Raw genomic sequence first — 13032 nt, 5'->3', positions numbered from 1 at the left:
TTAACAAAATGAGGGTCAAAAGCCACATGATCATCTCAATAGATACAGAGAAAGCATTTGACAAGATCCAACATCCATTTATGATGAAAACTCTTAATAGAATGAGTATAGAAGGAAAGTACCTCAACATAATAAAGGCCATATATGACAAACCCACTGCCAACATCATACTCAGTGGGGGAAAATTGAAAGCCATCCCCCTGAGAACAGGAACAAGACAAGGGTGCCCACTCTCACCACTCTTATTCAGCATAGTACTGGAGGTTTTGGCCAGAGATGTTAGGCAAGAAAAAGAAATAAAAGGAATCCAAATAGACAATGAAAAGGTGAAATTCTTGCTGTTTGCAGACAACATGATTTTACATACAGAAAACCCTAAAGAATCCATTGAAAAACTATTAGAAATAATCAACAACTATAGCAAAGTTGCAGGGTACAAAATCAACTTATAAAAATCACTTGCATTTCTCTACTCTAATAACGAACTAACAGAAAGAGAACACAAGAACACAATTCCATTTACAAACACAACAAAAAGAATAAAATATCTTGGGATGAACTTAACCAAGGAGGTGAAAGACCTGTATAATGAAAACTATAAGACATTACTGAAAGAAATTGATGATGACATAAAGAAATGGAAAGATATTCTAGGCACATGGGTTGGAAGAATAAACATCATTAAAATGTCCATATTACCTAAAGGAATCTACAGATTCAATGCAATCCCAATCAGAATCCCAGTGACATTCTTCACGGAAATAGAACAAAGAATCTTGAAATTCTTATGGGGTAACAAAAGACCCTGAATAGCTAAAGCAATCCTGAGAAAAAAGAACAAAGCTGGAGGCATCACAATCCCTGACTTCAAAATATACTACGAAACCATAGTAATCAAAACCGCATGGTACTGGTACAAAAACAGGCACACAGATCAAGGGGTTAGAAGTGAAAGCTAAGAAATAAAACCACACATCTATGGACAGTTAATCTTCAACAAAGGTGCTAAAAACAGACAGTGGAGAAAGGAAAGTCTCTTCAATAAATGGTGTTGGGAAATCTGGGCAGCCACACACAAAAGAATGAAAGTAGACCATTATCTTATACTATACACAAAAATAAACTCAAAATGCATTAAAGACTTGAAGATAAGACCTGAAACCATAAAACTTCTGGAAGAAAATATAGGCAGTATACCCTTTGACAACAGTCTTAAAAGGATCTTTTCAAATACCATGTCTTCTTGGACAAGGGAAACAAAAAGAAAAAATAAACAAGTGGGACTTCATCAGACTAAAGAGCTTCTGCAAGGCAAGGGAAACCAGGATCAAAATGAAAAGACAACCCACCAATTGAGAGAAAATATTTGCAAATCATATATCCGACAAGGGGTTAATCTCCATAATATATAAAGAACTCACACAACTCAACACCAAGAAAACAAACAACTTAATAAAAAAATGGGTGCATGATATGAACAGACATTTCTCCAAAGAAGATATACAGACAGCCAATAGGCACATGAAAAGATGTTCAACACTGCTAATCATCAGGGAAATACAAATCAAAACTACACTAAGATATCATCTTACATCCATTAGAATGACTATAATAACCAAGACAACCAATAACAAATGCTGGAGAGGTTTTGGAGAAAACAGAACACATACACTGCTAGTGTGAATGCAAACTGGTGCAGCCACTCTGGAAAACAGTATGGAGATTTATCAAAAAATTAAAAATAGAAATACCTTATGACCCAGCTATCCCACTACTGGGTATTTATCCAGAGAACTTGGAATCAACAGTTCAAAGAAACTTATGCATCCCTATACTCATTGCAGCATTATTCATAGTAGCCAAGATGTGGAAGCAACCCAAGTGCCCACTGATTGATGATTGGCTAAAGGAGATGTGGTATATATACACACACACACAATGAAATACTACTCACCCATAAAAAAGACAAAATTGTCCCATTTGCAATAACATAGATGGACCTTAAGGGTATTATGTTAAGCAAAGTAAGCCAGACAGAGAAAGGCAAACACCATATGATTTCACTCAGATGTGGAAGATAATCAAACCCACGGACAAAGAGAACTGTTTAGTGGTTACCGGGGGGAAGGGGGTCAGGGGTTGGGCACAAAGGGTGAAGGGGCACACTTATATGGTGACTGACAAATAATCATGTACAACTGAAATTTCACAATGTTGTAAACTATCACAATCCCAATATAAAAAACATGAGCAGAGAATCTGAACAGGCATTCTTCCAAAGAAGATATAAAGATGGCCAACAGGCACATGAAGAGATATTATGGAAATTTAAATCAAAACTACAATGAGATATGACCTCACACATGTCAGAATGGCTCTTATTAAAATGACAAGAAATAACAAGTGTTGGAGAGGATGTGCAGAAAAGGGAACCCTTGTAACACTGCTGTGGGAATGTAAATTGGTGTAGCCACTATGGAAAACAGTATGGAGATTCCTCAAAAAATGAAAAATAGAACCATATGAGCCAGTGATTCCAGTTGTGAGTATTTATCCAAAGAACATGAAAGCGCTAATTCGAAAGGATAGATGCACCCCTGTGTTCGCTGCAGCGTTGTTCACAATACCAAGGTTTGGAAGCAACCTAAGTGTCCATCAACAGATGAATTAATAAAGATATGGTACATACACCCAGTGGAATACTACTCACCCATAAAAAAGATGAAATCTTGCCATTTGCGACAATGTGGATGGTTCTTGAGGGTATTATGCTAAATGAAATAAGTCAGATGTAGAAAGAGAAGTACTATTTGATTTCACCCATATGTGGAAGATAAAACAACAACAAGCAAATACATAGATATAGAGAACAGATTGGTGGTTACCAGAGGGGAAGTGTAGTCGGGGGAGGATGAAAGGAGTGAAGGGGGACATTTGTATGGTGATGAATGGAAACTAGACTTTTGGTGGTAAACAAGATGTAGGCTATACAGAAGCCAAACTATAATGATGTACATCTGAAATTTATACAAGTTTATAAAACCAATGCTACCTCAATAAGAAAAAAAAGCTATTTAGCTTTCCTCAGCCCCGATGTCAATTTGCATGCACAAACACATCAAAAAGCTCAGCAGAACAAACGCCTCACCATTTAACAGCATAAACCCACCCCATGAAGCAGTTGCAAAAATAAACAAACAAATACCCTTGGAGATTTGCAAAGCACGCAAACATATTTGTGGTACAAGAGAGTAGTCTGAGCACCAGTGATTGTTTCCTCTTCCTTCTGAGACCCCACTAAAATGACGGAAAAGGAATATAACAGCAAAGAAAATGGCAGGGAAGATGGGTGGCAGGTACATAGACTTCAACAAATTTCTAGAAGTAGATGACGTACATTGATAGCTCAACAGAGTGGAGGAACCATAGCCCAGAACATAGGCAATGGCAGTGAGAGCCAGTCTTCCTGGCAAAATCCCGGAGAGGCTCTGAGTTTATAATTAGCAAGTACTGAGGACAGACATGAAAAGTAGACTTAAAAACTAGAGAGTCTGTAGAAGGTCTTTCTGTGCAGAAGCTGACACCAGTCACTCCCCAACTTACCTCCAGGAGGGAGGGTGACTGGCACTCACCTCTAGACAAACAACACACACACACGCACAAACACACACACACAGCAAAAACCCGGAAGGCTCATTCTATAGAAATCCAATAAATCTCCAGGAGAACTGAGTGTGTTTAGTGTGATGTTGACATCCCAGAATAAAACTTTTGTCATTCTGACATTTACAAACCCTCCCCAGACCCATTCCCCCAAGAATTGCCCACCCACTCACCCCACAGTAAAGCCTGCCAGAAGACCCCACTCATTCTTACTATTTAACAGGGCTGTCTCTCAGGGAAACAGATACAGCAACGGTGGAAACCAGTTCAATTACTGAGATTAATCAACTTGATCTTTTATTCCATAAACAGGCAACCAGGAGCACCAGGATTATGATGACAGCTAGAAGTATGAGAAAGAGACAAGATAAACAGAATAAGCGACTCCGGACAACAGCAAATTGTAATGGCACAGTAGAATATTTAAAAATTCTGATTCTATCCTCAGGAAGATGTGGGAAGGTATGACCTTTATAAAACAAGAAAGGTTGCTAGTGGAAAGACACAATTAGAAACTAAGAAATAGCTTTTGGAAATTAAACATATGATAGTTAAAATAAGATATTCAAGAGACAATTTGGAAGATCAAATCAAAAGAGCCCCTAAAATGTAGAGCAAAAATACAAAGATATGGAAAGAATAAATAAAAGACATAGATCAGCCCAAGAGGTTTTTATGATGAAGACTGATGATTGTCCTTCAAAATCTGTTCACCCATTTTGGGGGGCACTTAACTAACCAACATTTCCCAGTCTCCTTTGCAGTAAAGTATAATAATATGATTTAAGTTCTTGCCAATGGAAAATGAGCAGAAATGGTATGTGACATTTCTGGGTGTAGCCTCAGGAAAGCAGGCATGCCTTCACTTCACTTTCTTTTCCCTTTTCACCAGCTGTAACCTGCAGGAACCCAGCTTTGATGACTGAAGACTATACAATGTCCTAGTGTAGCCTTACCAGATAAAACATAGGACACCCAGTTAAATTTGAATTTCAGATAAACAATGAATCATTTTTAGTACAAGTATGTCCCAGATACTGCATCCTAGTGGATGGCAGAGCAACAGGATAAAAGGAACTGGGTTCTTGAATTTATCATGTAGCAATGCTACCCTGCTCACCTCACAACCCTTAGTGAGAGAGAAACACACTTTTTTGCACTCCAAGCAACTGCTTTGTTGGGTCTTTTTTATGACATCCTAACCTTTCACCTTAACTAATACTTAGAAGTGAATTTCTTCCATAACATGACTGTGGCCCATCTTATCATATATGGTGTCTTACTTTTACCATTGGTCATTTTTTCCCCCACATTTTAACATCTCCAAAATTGGAACATGTGCAATAATTGATGCTGCTTTAGAGAAATGAAATATCACACTACAAGAAAGAGATAAGACCATGATCTCAGCAAGATGGTGCGATAGGAAGTCCTAGCCTTCATCTCCAACAGAGACACTGACTTAACAACAATGTATGGATCAAAATACCTTTATGAGAACTCCAGAAACCCATAAGCTGTCACAGCTCAGTTTGGGTTGTTCTTTGGGAGGGTGGTGGGTAAGGTGGGGAGAAAAGCAGATCATGCATCCAATGTTTTGGCTTTGCAGAGGGCCACCAGAGGGAGTGGTTTCTGTCTCATCTGATTTGGAGTACTGATGGGGAGCCAAAATACTTCAGATGCCACTGAGCACAACATACTGTTCGATGCTGCTGTGTCAGGTGGCTTGGTGCCGTGGCACCAGAGAACCTGCAGTACCACGGACAGACACCAGAGGGAGCAAGAGATTATGGAAAGAGAAAACACCTGAAAAAGAAACCAGCAAACCTCTCTGATTGGGAAATAGCTACACAAGCTCAGAGAAGTTGTATCCACCAAAAAGTTTTCACAGGTCCTCAGAATCTCTAGCTAGGCTGATTATTAAGGGTCTTCCCTTGCCTGAAGCCAGTCCATAAGAAAATCAGGATAATGATGCATGAACAAAATGAGAATATCAACAAAGAGACAGAAACTATAAAAAAGAAGCAAGCAGGAATTCTGAAATTGAAGAATACACTAACTGAAACTGAAAAATCCATCAGAGGGGTTCAACATCACACTTCATCAAACAGAAGAAAGAATCAGCAAACTTGAAGACAGGCCATTTGACATTACCGAGTCAGAGGAACAGAAGCCATAAAGAATGAAGAAAAATGAAGAAAGCCCTAAGGGACTTATAGGATACTATAAAGCAGGCCAATATATACATTATGGGAGTTCCAGAAGAAGAAAGGAGAGAAAAAGGGGCAGAGTGCTTATTTGAAGAAATAATGGCCAAAAAACTCCCAAAACTAAGGAAGGAAATGGACATCCAAATTCAAGATGGTCGAAGGACTCCAAGTACGATGAATCCAAAGAGGCCTCATCAAGACACATTATAATCAAACTGTCAAAAGTCAAAGACAAAGAGAGAATCTTGGAAGCAACTGGCTACATACAAGGGAGCACCCATAGAATTATCAATGTATTCTCAGCAGAAACCCCACAGGTCAGAAGTGAGTGGGATGATATATTCAAGGCACTGCAAGGAAAAACCTGCCAACCAATAATACTCTACCTGCAAAAACCATCTTTCAAAATGAAGGAGAAATAAGGACTTTCCCAGAAAAACAAAAGCTGAGGAAATTCATCAGCACTAGGTATGTCTTACAAGAAATCTCAAAGGGAGTCCACAAGTTGAAACAGAAGGATTCTAGACAGAAACATGAAAGCATAGGAAAATATACAGCTGTTGGTAAAGGTAAAAATATAAAGAAATAGAGAATATTGTAATATTGTAACGGTGTTCCAAAAAGCACTTTTAATTATAGTATAGGATTTAAAAGATAAATGAGTAAAAATAACTCTAACTATAAAACTATGTTAATGAACACAATTTGTATAAAGATGTAGTTTATGACATCAGTAACATAAAATGGAAGGTGGGGAGATGCAAAAGAGTTGGGGTTTTGTATATGATTGAAGTTGTTATCAGCTTAAAATAGATTATTATAACTAGAAGATGTTTTGTGTAAGCCCTATAGTAACCACACACACACACACAAAATACCTATAGAAGATACACACAAAAAAAATGAAAAAGGAATCAAAGCACGTCAATACAAAAAACCAACACACACAAGGAAAGCAGAAAGAGAGGAAAAAGGGACAAAATAGCTACAAGACAGAAAATGAACAAAATGGCAATAGTAACTCCTTCCCTTTTAGTAATTATTTTAAATATAAAGGGATAAACTCCTCAATCGAAAGACATAGAGTGGCTGCATGGATTTAAAAACAAAAAAACAAAGAATGATACCCAACTATATGCTGTCTGCAACAGAGTCACTTTACATATAAAGACACACATAAGCTGAAAGTCTAAAGAAGAAAAAAGATTCCACGCAAATAGTAACCAAAAGAGAGCAAAAGTAGCCATATTTATATCAGATAAAATAGACTTTAAGTCAAAAACTGTCACAAGAGACAAAGAAGGACATTATATAATGATGAAAGGCTCAATTCACTAGGAAGATCTAATAATTATAAATATATATGCACTTAACATTAGAGCACCAAAATATATGAAACAAACATTGTCAGAACTGAAGAGAAAAATAGTAACAATAATAGTAGGATATTTCAATACCCCACTTTAAATAATGGGTAGAACAGCTAGACAAAAGATCAATAAGGAAACAGGTGACATGAACAACGCAATAAACCAAATGGACCTAACAGACATATACAGAACATTCCACCCAACATCAGCAGAATACACATTCTTCTCAAGTACACGTGGAACATTCCCCAGGATAGATCACATGTTAGGCCACAAAGCAAGTCTTAACAAAGTTAGGAGGATTGGAATCATACTAAGTATCTTTTCTGACTAGAGTGGAATGAAACTAGCAATCAGCAACAGAAGGAAAATTGGAAAATTCACAAATAGTGGAAATTAAACAAAACACTTTTGAATAACCAATGGGTGAAAGAAGAAATCACAAGGGAAATCATAAAATATCTTGAGACAAGTGAAAATGAAAACACAGCATACCACAATTTATGGGATATAGAAAAGCAACACTAAGAGGGAAGTTTGTAGCAGAACATGCCTACGTTAAAAAAGAAGAAAGATCTCAAATCAGCAACTCACTTTATGCCTCAAGGAACTAGAAAAAGAAGAAAAAACTAAACCCAAAGTTATCTTCTGATAACTGAAGATTAGAGTAGAAATAAATGAAATAGAGATTAGAAAAAAATCAACAAAACTGGGAATTGACTTCTTGAAAAGGTCAACAAAATTGACAAACCCTTAGCTAGGCTAAGTAAGAAAAAAGAGAAGACTCAAATAACAAAAATCAGAAATGAAAGAGGAGACATTGCAACTAATGCCACAGAAGCAAAGAGGATCATAAAAGACTACTATGAACAAGTATACTCCAACAAATTGGATAACCTAGAAGAAATGGATAAATTATTGGAAACATACAACCCACCAAGATTGAATCATGAAGAAATAGAAAATATGAACAAATCAGTAACTATTAAGATTGAATCAGTAATCAAAATGCTCCCAACAAAGAAAAGTCCTGGATCAGATGGTTTTATAGGAGAATTCTACCAAATATTTCAGGAGGAATTAATGCCAATGCTTCTCAAATTCTTCCAAAAAATTGAAGAGGAAAGGACATGTCCAACATTTTATGAGGCCAGCATTACCTTGATACCAAAGAAAGACACTACAAGAAAAGAAAAAACTACAGACCAATATCCCTCAAGAATATGACGTAAAAATCCTCAACAAAATACTAGCAAACAGAATTTGAGAGCACATTAAAAGTATTATATATCATGACCAAGTTATATTTATCCCCAGGATGCATGGTGTGAAAATCAATAAATGTAATATACCACTAACAGATGAAGGACAAGAATCACATGAGCATCTCAACTTTGCAGAAAAAGTATTGGACAAAACTCAACATCCTATCACGATAAAAACACGCAACAAACTAAGTATAGAAGCAATGTACCTCAACATAATAAAGACCATATATGAAAAGCCTACAGGGAACATCATACTCAACAGTGAAAAACTGAAAGCTTTTCCTCCAAGATTAGGAACAAGGCAAGGATGCCCACTCTTACTACTTTTATTCAACATAGTACTTGAAGTCCTAGCCAGAGAAATTACAGAGATTAGATAGATAGATAGATAAAAGGCATCCAAATTAGAAAGGAAAAAGTGAAATTATCTCTGTTTGCAGATGATCTGATCTTATATGTAGAAAACCCTGAAGACTCTACATAAAAAAAAAAACCTGTTAGAACTAATAAACAAATTCAGTTGCAGAATAGAAAATCCACATACAAAAATCAGTTGCATTTCTATAGACCAACAATGAACTAACTGAAAAGGAAATTAAGAAACAATCCCATTTATAATGCATCAAAAAGAATGAAATACTTAGGATAAACTTGCCCAAGGAGGCAAAAGGCTCATACACTGAAAACAATAAAACAATGCTGAAATAAATTAAAGTAGACACAAATAAATGGAAAGACATCCCATGTTCATGCATTGAAAGATAACATTGTTAAGATATCTATGCCACCCAAAGTGATATATCGGTTCCATTCTATCCCCATCAAAATCTTGGCAATTTTTTACAGAAATAAAAAAAATCCTAAAATTCACATGGTACCACGAAAGACGCGCAAAAGCCAAAGCAATCTTGAGAAAGAAGAACAAAGCTGGAGGCATCACACTTTCTCATTTAAAAATATATTACAGAGCTACAGTAATAAAAACAGTATGATATCAGTATAAAGACAGACATATAGAATAACGGAACAGAATAGAGGGCCACGTGTATACAGTCAACTGACCTTTGACAAGAGAGCCAAGAATACACAATGGAAGGGATAGTCTCCTCAACAAATAGTGTTGGGAAAACTGGGTATCCACATGCAAAAGAATGCAATTAGACCCCTATCTTACACCATACACAAAATTCAACTCAAAATGGATTAAAGACTTAAATGTAAGATCTGAAACTGTAAAACCCCTAGAATAAAACCTAAGGGAAAATCTTCTTGACACTGGTCTTTGTAATTTCTTGGATATGACACCAAAATCACAGGCAACAAAAGCAAAAATAGACAAGAGGGACAACATCAAACTATAAAAAACTTCTGAACAGCAAAGGGCACTGTCAACAAAATGAAAAGGTAACCTATAGAGTGGGAGAAAATATTGCAAACCCTATATCTGATAAGGGGTTAATAGCCAAAAGATAAAACGAACTCCTACAACTCAATTGCAAAAAAACAAAAACCTGATTAAAAAATGGGTTAGGACTTGAATAGACATTTCTCCAAAGAAGACATACGAATGGCCGACAGGTATATGAAAAGGTGCTTGACATCACTAATCATGAGGGAAATGCAAATCAAAACCACAATGAGATGTTACCTCACACCTGTTAGGATGGCCACTATTAACAAAACAAGTGTTGATGAGGATGTGGAGAAACTGGAACTCTTGTGCACTGTTGGCAGAAATATAAAATGGTGCAGCTGCTGTGGAAAACAGTATGGAGATTCCTCAAAAAGTTAAAAATTGAACTACCATGTGATCCAGCAATCCCATTTCTGGGTATCTATCTAAAAGAATTGAAAGAAGGATCTCAAAGAGATGTCTTTACTCCCAAGTGCATTGCAGCATTGTTCACAATAGCCAAGGTATGGAAAGCCCCTAAATGTCCATCAATGTGGGGTAGATAAAGAAAATGTTGTATATACATACGATGGAATATTAATCAGCCTTAAAAAAAAAAAGTAAATCCCACCATGTCCAACAATATGGATGAGCCTTGAGGACATTACGCTGAGCGAAATAAGCCAGTCATAGTTGGACAGATACTTCGTGATTCTACTTATAAAGTTTCGGTCATGCAGGGTGAATAAGTACTAGAGACAATACAATTCCTTTAGTAACAATAATACAACGTAGTGCCCAGAGTAACAATACTGTTTGTATACTTAAAATTTGGTGAGGGTGAATCCCATGTTAAATGTTCTTACCACAATAAATAAACAAACAAATGCAATGTAAGGACACAGAAAGGTTAAAGTTAAAAGGATTCAAAAAGATAACTCAAGTAATTACTAACCAAAAATAAGAGAAAAAGGGGCCTGTGTGTAGCTATGTTAATATGAGAAATCACAGATTATAAAGGGAAAAGTATTATTACCAGGTTTAAAAAAAAGGCCATGTAATGATGAGTTCCAATTCAACAGGAATATATAATAATCCTGAAGCCATGAGCACCTAATAAAGCCTCAAAACTTAGATGTGGCCTTATTACTTCTGGGTGGAAGCTCTAAGAATCAGTGTGTTTTGCCACCTGCTTGTGCCTCCCTCTGCCACGGCAATCGAGACTGCCCGGGCAGGCCTTCTCTGTCAGCCTGGGTCCCAGAGGGAGGATGGGGAAAACACTTCCAGCCAATTCATGATGGGCATGACGCACGAGCAAGAAATAAATCTTTAATGGGTTGTTTGCTTTTGACAGCTTTATTGAGGTATAATTGGCATACCATGAACTACACATATTTAAAATGTATAATTTGATAAGTTTTGACACAGGTATGCACCCGTAAAGTCATCACCACAATCAGATAATGAACATATCCATTATCCTCCAAAATCCCTCTCATCTTCATGTTCCATTTGGTTCCAGGTGACTACTGAATCTGCTTTGGTCATTGTAGATTTGGTTGCATTTACTGGAATTTTATAGAAATGGAATCATACAGTATGTACAGTTGTTTTGTGGGTGCTGGCCCCGTGGCCAAGTGGTTAAGTTCCACACTCCGCCTCGGGGCCCAGGGTTTCACTGGTTAGGATCCTGGGCGCGGACCGAGCACCAGTCATCAAGCCATGCTGAGGCAGTGTCCCACATAGCAGAACCAGAAGGACCTGCAACTAGAATATGCAACTATGTACTGGGGGCTTTGGGGAGAAGAAAGAAAAAAAATTGAAAACAGATGTTAGCTCAGGTGCCAATCTTTAGAAAAGTGTACCATTGTGTTTTAGTTTCATTTCCCAAGTGACTAATGATACTGCAGATCTGTCTATGTGCTTATTCAGTATCCATAAATCATCTGAACAGAAGTGTCTGTTCAAATATCTGCCCATTTTTTATTAAAAAAAGTTTTATTACTCAAAACTTCTGGTCTTTGAAAGACAGTGTTAAGAGAATAAAAAGATGAGCGAGGGAGGGGACAGGGGTGTGACTATAAAGAATAGCACAAGGGAGCTCTTCATGGTGATAGAATAGTTCTGCATCTTGATCGTGCTGGTGGTTACATACATATACACATGTGAAAAAATAACACAGAACTATACACATACGCTGTACCAATATCATATTCCTGGCTTTGATAGTGTATGATAATTATGTAAGAAATGATTGTGAGAAAATAGAAAAAATATGTATTGGTCTCTGTCCTGGTTCCTGGCACAGAGCTCCTAAAACCCTTGGAATTTCCTAAGTGATAAGAGCACTAAGAGCATCTTTTGTTCTAATATTTGGTCTTTGACTCCAGTTCCTAACACAGAGCTCCTGAAACCCTTGGAATTCCCCGGGTGATAAGAGTGTCTTTTGTTTTTGAGATGACTCTGGATGGGGACCAGTCACCAGAAAGACCAAGTCATGATTAAAAGCTTGGAATTTTCAGCCTCACCCACCATTCTCTTGAGAAAGGAGAGGGATGGAAAATGGAGTGAATAACTGATCGTGCCTGCATAAGGAAGCCTCCGTAAAAATCCCAATAGCATGGAATTTGAGGAGCTCCCATGGTGGTGAACACATCCATGTACCAGGAGGGTGATACACCCTAACTCCACAGGGACAGAAGCTCCTGCGTTCGGGACCCTCCAGACCTTGCCCTACGTGTATCTTCACTGGCTGTTCATGTGTCTCCTTTATCATGTCCTTTAATAAACTAGTAAGCATAAGCAAGTATTTCCCTGAGTTCTGTGAGCCACTCTAGCAAATAATGGAATCCAAGGAGGAGGAGGTCTTGGGAACTCAGTTTTGTAGCCAAGTCGGACAGACGTTGCGGGTAACTGGGAGACCTACTGCTCGCGATTGGCATCTGAAGTGGAAGCAGTCTCGTGGGACTGAGCCCCTAACCTGTGGGTTCTGGTGCTATGTCCAGGCAGATAGTGTCAGAATTGAGTTAATTTGTAGGAAACCCAGGTGGTGTAGCAGAGAACTGCCTGTTCTGGGGAACGCCGCCCCCCCCCCCCCCCCCCCCCCCCCCCCCCCCCCCCCCCCCCCC

The 13032-nt window shown here is 37.8% G+C and overlaps 1 protein-coding gene across 4 annotated transcripts in view; it reads left to right on the top strand.

Annotated features, from left to right (window-relative positions):
* The window catches only part of ZNF691 (zinc finger protein 691), a 31493-nt gene extending 18572 nt beyond the window's left edge, over nt 1-12921 (top strand). The window contains exons 4-5 of one of the 4 annotated variants that reach the window (XM_046660040.1): nt 3976-4125; nt 12362-12921. The gene's annotated coding sequence lies outside the window, so the exon portion shown is untranslated. Of the gene's footprint in view, nt 1-3975; nt 4543-5272; nt 6781-12361 lie in introns of those variants that run through there. The other 3 variants (XM_046660041.1, XR_006888424.1, XM_046660039.1) reach the window with 3 other exon arrangements.
* The last annotated feature ends 111 nt before the right edge of the window (nt 12922-13032 follow it).

Source organism: Equus quagga, chromosome 5 (genome assembly GCF_021613505.1).
Source record: "Equus quagga isolate Etosha38 chromosome 5, UCLA_HA_Equagga_1.0, whole genome shotgun sequence".
NCBI classification, from domain to species: domain Eukaryota; kingdom Metazoa; phylum Chordata; class Mammalia; order Perissodactyla; family Equidae; genus Equus; species Equus quagga.
This window is presented reverse-complemented; position numbering and strand designations above follow the sequence as displayed.